Raw genomic sequence first — 6,591 nt, 5'->3', positions numbered from 1 at the left:
ATGGAGTATAGTTTTGGCATACTTTAAAAAAATACGTTATGGCTTAAACTAAGTTTTAGGAGTAATAAATCAATGTGTATTAAACTTAGAATGACGCTATGTCTCCTGTGTCTACTGTAATAAAACTACTCATATAACATTAATTTATGACACTTTATTAATTTACCAAATACATATATTATTTATCCGCCTATTGTATATAATTATATCCTTTACCGACCATCCACGAATGTAGCTTTCTTTTCCCCTGCCCGTTCAAAATCAACCGTCATTTGTTTTTCTCGTGCCAGGCAGTACCAGCTCGCCGCACCACGCCACGAGAGGAAGTGATGGGAGTCCCACAATACGGTGTCGATAACCGAATCAATAATTATACTAATAAATGTTATTTCAATTAAAACGTATTTAAAAATCAAAGCCGTACTAAATATTATTATTTCAATTTAAATTATAAGTATATTTAAAAAAAATCATGACACTATAGTTCTCACCTTTCAAACCGAAATATAACAAAACAATAATATATTTAAGTATTGCTTTTTGACAGATGATAAAGATGGAAAGAATGTTACTTGCGAGATGACGTCAGTTAGGGAAGTATGGAAAGACACATGCATGACACGCTGATCCCAAGTGAATCGGGATAAGCAGGAGGATAAGGATTGCTGTTTGTCAGAAGAATATATGATGAGATGGTAGGTATCCACTATCCAGACGCATAGACTAAATCCAAAAATAAAAATGCAAATTTTCAAACTTTTGTCACGTGACACAAAACGCTCCTGATTGGCCGGGCTTATGATGAAGTCACTTGTAAACTTTACTTTTCTGCTATATGTACCAAAGATTATAATACAGGAAAGTGACGTCACCGACCCCATTGCAGCGCCATATTGTCCAAATAGCGTTTTTGCGCGCTATTTAAAAATGGAATTTTTAATATGATATTTTTCGGCAAATATGTACTAGAAATAAAAAACACAACTTTTACTGGGTTCCTTAACTTCTACTAAATAATATAAAATGTATTTTAAGAACCAGTCAAATAGCCTATTCAAGAATGTTTTGTATTTGTAGTTATTATATATATCTGATGTAATTGCGTTACACAGTTGGAGTAGTAACAAATATTTTTTAGTATATTTTATAAATATTTTGTATTGTGAACAATTATTTTCGCCGATTTCAACGTAGTTTCCGTAGTGTAGCGGTTATCACGTGTGCTTCACACGCACAAGGTCCCCGGTTCGATCCCGGGCGGAAACAATTTTTTAAGGCCAGCCATGAGCTGAGAATGGAAAAGGTAGGAAACCTACATAAACATATTATTCATTCCAATATAAGGATTAATACGAATAAACAAAACTTTATATTAATTTTATTTATTTATTAAACATCAATACGGCCCAGCCAGAGCATATGAATCTTTAATGAAGGGATTGTAGTCCAAGTCCGGCTTAGCACCGCTGGGGTTGTTTAAATTATGGTCAAAACAATGTGAGGAAACCTGCATTATTACCTACCCACACTCACTCAAGAGTCTAGGCAATGGGGCATTAAAGGATGTTACTTTACTTATCTGTCTCTTATATAGTAAAAGAAAGAAAGAAAATGTATTCTAGCAGAATTTAAATAAAAGTATACATCACTACATAGTATAAAACAAAGTCGCTGTCTCTGTCCCTATATCCCTATGTATGCTTCGATCTTTAAAACTACGTAACGGATTTTGATGCGGTTTTTTTTTATAGATATAGTAATTCGAGAGGAAGGTTTTTATATATATTACGTGGACAATATAGTACAGAAACACTGATAACTTTAGAAGTTTCTAATGTGATGTCGTATATAAACAAATTACGTAGTATATTTAGTATCAATATTGCACCCGTGCGAAGCTGGTTGATTCGCAAGTATAGTATAAACGAATATACATATAATAAGATACTGGGAAATAAAATCAATTTACTAGTCACAAAAATTTTAAAAGTTTATTGAGAATAAATTAATCTTATTATATTAAAATGGTGCTATTTAAATTGGATTTGATTTAGGCTAGGGTCCCATCACAGGCCACGGTAGCATGCGTAAGCGAGCCCGTGGCGCCCGCCGAGAGACGGTGAGGGTAACGCTGGTTTTTTAGTGGGTAAACCCGGTGGACCTGGGCGCAATCGGCGTTCAGGAAACCGGGGAGTCCCACACCCCCCCCCTCTTTCTATCACGTGGGGGAAGCGCGTAAAAGGTTTTTCCATTTCCATCAAAGGACACGTTATTATTGTACAAAATAATATTGTAAATTTGTTTATTTGAAAAGAGCAAGGATGCGAGTTTCTTGACCATTCTTCTCGCTAGAGGCTGAGGAAACGATGGATAATTTATTAGTAGTATTTGAATATCGACGATTCAAAGAATCATCGATTACATTTGGATATATAAAGAATGCATGATTTTTTTATGGTATAGGTTGGCGGACGAGTATTTATTTATTTTATTTAAATACTTTATTGACCAACAACATATGTTGTGACAAAAGGCGGACTTAATGCCTGAAGGCATTCTCTACCAGTCAACCTTTAGGCCAAACAGAAAGTCATGAAGGCGGTAACAATAAATTTTATAATAAATACGATACTAATAATAATAAAACAAGAACATAGATAAAATATTATATATATGCATAAGAATACACATTTATAATTATATATACATATATGATATAAAATAACAGAGTGGTAATAGAAATTATAAAAACACAGCGTAGTGAGAAAAAAAAAGAGAAACTCAAGAGAGGTTTTTAATAAGATGATCCTGTAAACGACGCTTGAAAAATGCCTTAGTAGGAGCCTTTCTAATTTCTACCGGAAGTTTATTCCATAATCTGACAGCTTGGACAGAGAAAGCGTTGGTTACGAAACCAGAGAAGTGACAGGGAAAAGAGAGAATGAGAGAATCAATAGAGCGTAGCTGTCGATCGTGATTGTCAGAGAGAAATTTGAATTTATCCTTTAAGTAATCAGGAGAAAGAGGGTCAAAAAGAATAGAAAAAAGAGAACACAGTAGCCGTAAATCCCTGCGTTGGCGGATAGGGAGCCATTTGAGTTCGGCTCGACAGTGGGAAATGTGGTCGAATGTGCGAAGGCAGAAGACGAAACGCAGGGAATTATTTATGAGGCGATCGAGTTTGTTTAAAAAAATTTCATTGAGATCGACATAACACACATCAGCGTAATCGATGATCGGATATATAAGGGCTTGCACAAGCAAAACTTTGGTTTTAATAGGGAGAAAATTTCTAAATCTATTGAGACACCTTAAGGTGGCGGTGACCGAGCGACTAACTTCATTAATGTGCACCTTCCAGCTCAAAGTTGAATCAATGTGCAGTCCGAGATCTTTAACATTTTGAGAGTAAGGTATGATATTGTTATTAAACACGATATTTGGCAAAGAAGAAACATCGCACTTGGAAATGATACGCGAACTACCAACAATGATCGCCTGACACTTAGCTGGATTTACCATGATACCATATTTATTAGACCAGTTATATATATATAAGTAAGGTTTCGATTAATTTTATTTACAGCTGAATCGATATCCTCCAACTTAGTATGAATATAGAGTTGCAGATCATCGGCGTTGAAATGGTAAGAACAGTCGATGTTATAAGTAAGAAAATTTATAAATATAGAAAAAATAATAGGAGAAAGGATGCCACCCTGCGGCACACCAGCAGATAGATCAAGCCACCCGGAAAGAGATTGATCCAGCTTGACCACCTGCTGGCGGTCGCGAAGATATGAGGAGAACCAGTCCAGAGTTGATGAAGAAAAGTTTAAATGCCTAAAAATGGCAAGAACAATATCATGATCAACCAAGTTAAACGCGTTAGAAAAATCAATAAGGACCAGTATGGCGATCAATCTATTCTCCATACCAATCCGAATATCCTCAGTTACTTTGAGAAGAGCAGTAGCTGTACTATGGCCTGGTCGAAAACCTGACTGATATGAGCTGAGAATATTATTGTTATAAACAAAGGAAGAAACTTGTTGGTAAATACTTAATTCTAAGACTTTTGACAAGAAAGGAAGAATGGAAATGGGTCTGTAGTGATTTAACTGGGAGGGGTTGGAAACTTTAGGAAGAGGAATAACATAAGCTCTACGCCATAGTACAGGGAACTCTCTTGATAAAATAGAAAAATTTACAATGTGAGTTATAGCTGGCAGTATATAGTCTAGAATAGTTGTTATCATATATCGATTAATGCCATCAACACCAGTAGCATTAGATGTGATTGACAGTATAATTTTACGAATTTCTTCATCAGACACTGGAGAAAGAACGAAGTCGTTAAAATAAGGAGAGGCCATGGATTCAATTTCTGAAATAGTACGTAATTTAATATTAGGACATAATAGAGTAGAAGAAGAAAAATGTGAGTTTAAACTATCAGGAGACAATGAAGGCAAAGAAAAATTATTGTTACGCTTATTTAAGCCTAATGTTTGTAGAAATTTCCATATTGAGGCCGGAGACGAATTACTTACGTTAATATGACAATAGTGGCGTTTGGCTGTTCTTACCATTAAGTTACACCGGTTGCGTGCAGCCTTATATAATTCTCAATTTTCTTTGCACCTGTCATGTCTATATTTGCGGAAAGCACGATCACGACGAGACATAGCCATACGCACCCCTTTAGTAATCCAAGGAGCGGGCGGTCTTCTTATCTTGACAGGACTCATTGGTGCATGTTTATCAAAAAGTGATGAAATGGATGTATTGAAGTGAGAAACTTTATCATTAATTGTTGATGAGTTATACACCAAAGTCATGTCAAGCGATACTGCATTATTTTTTAAGTTTTCTAAGTTAATATTAGCAAGATTGCGCATCCACGCTGTAGGAGGTTTAATTTTAGGAGGCTTAAGCTTGTAGGACACATATAAAAGATCGTGACGAGAGAATCCGGGAGCTGATAATTGGCCATATTTAATGACATCATTTGTTGAGGAGACTATAATAACATCCAACCAAGTATCAGGCGAGTCAAAGTTATGATGTGTAGCTCCAGAAGGGAGAATGTTGAAATTAATAGAATTTAAGAGGCTAGAAAGTTTTAAAGAACGTGGTGTCATTTTTAACATATCTGTATTCAGATCACCCATGATTACATGATGTGTGTAATCCGATGAAAGGGACTCAAGGACAGATTCAAGTTAAGAGAAATAGTCAACAGCAGGAGGGCAATAAATAACTCCAAGAACCACTTTCACACCCCTGAGACGGATTTCAATGAATAAAAATTCAGCAGAGAACGAGAATGAAGAAGGAGATGAAAAAAGAATATTATAGGGAATCTTAGAGCGTAGGTAAATAGCCACACCTCCGCCACCTTTGCCTATACGGTCGTTCCGAATTAACACAAATCCAGGAAGACTGTATAAGCAGGAACTAATAGAAGGTTTTAACCAACTTTCGGATATTAAAATGGCGTCTACAGGGGCATTGGAAAAAGCTTCAAGAAAATCAGTAAAATGAGAAGGTAAGCTTTGAGCGTTAATATGACATACATTAAAAAAGTGAGGAGAATTGAGAAAAGAACTACTAAGCAAGGACCCTAGCGTTTCCGGAACATGGAAAGAATCATCGTCTACGTCAGAGGAACAACTACTACTACATGCTGATAAAAATATATCATCATCTGTAGTGGACATAATTTTACAATTTTAATAGTACGTTTCGATAAATTGAATACAAAATATAAAATATAAATTTATATTATGAATAAGATATGCTGAATGATTTAATAAAAATAAGATAAATATGTATATACTCTTTCAATAAATATTAATACTATATCTACTAATCATTATTTCTGCACATCCCGCCGGTTGACGGTTACATTAACACAATAACAAAATAATAAACACTAAATAAAAACAGAGAAAAAAAAACAAACAATATGGAAAAGAAAATACAAAAATTTAAATGGCCAAGGCAATAGGAACAAAGACATAGTAACATTAATTAATAACAGCAGGTACAAGGGTATTCTTATTTTGTTATCAAAGATATCATATGTACTAAAATTAATAATAGAAATGAATACATGTTACATATTATAGACGGTAAAATATAGACGTTACATTTATAATCATCCATATTATCAGACATTGATTTCGACTTATTTTCAAAGAACACCTCAACACAATAATAATTATAATGTTGATAAACGAAAGACATGCTATTTAAAAGTATCTAGATATTTCAAATAAAATTAAGAAAGCAAAAATATCTAATGCTTATGCTGCTAGGCTGTACGGTATAATACCTTTGCTTTTCCGACATGACCAAAGTCAACAAGTAGTTGTGTCAAATGTCAACGTCAACTCAATTATTGAAATACCGGAGTTCTTATTTGTAAACAACACATTGAAAATTAGTCACCAAGTGAAATTAGAATTGAATTGAATTACAACATATTATCACGGAAAGCAACAAAAGTACAAAGAAATAACGTGATACGCTTAAAAATGACAAAAGAATACCCTTATTTATAAGATATGCAATGGCTCGAGAATT

The 6,591-nt window shown here is 34.4% G+C and overlaps 1 non-coding gene across 1 annotated transcript; it reads left to right on the top strand.

The window, feature by feature from the left end:
• The first annotated feature begins 1,193 nt into the window (after positions 1-1,193).
• On the top strand, positions 1,194-1,266 carry Trnav-cac. Its single transcript has one exon. It is a non-coding gene; the product is annotated as a tRNA-Val (tRNA).
• Positions 1,267-6,591: the final 5,325 nt, after the last annotated feature.

Source organism: Vanessa cardui, chromosome 26 (assembly GCF_905220365.1).
Source record: "Vanessa cardui chromosome 26, ilVanCard2.1, whole genome shotgun sequence".
In the NCBI taxonomy this organism is placed as follows: domain Eukaryota; kingdom Metazoa; phylum Arthropoda; class Insecta; order Lepidoptera; family Nymphalidae; genus Vanessa; species Vanessa cardui.
This window is presented reverse-complemented; position numbering and strand designations above follow the sequence as displayed.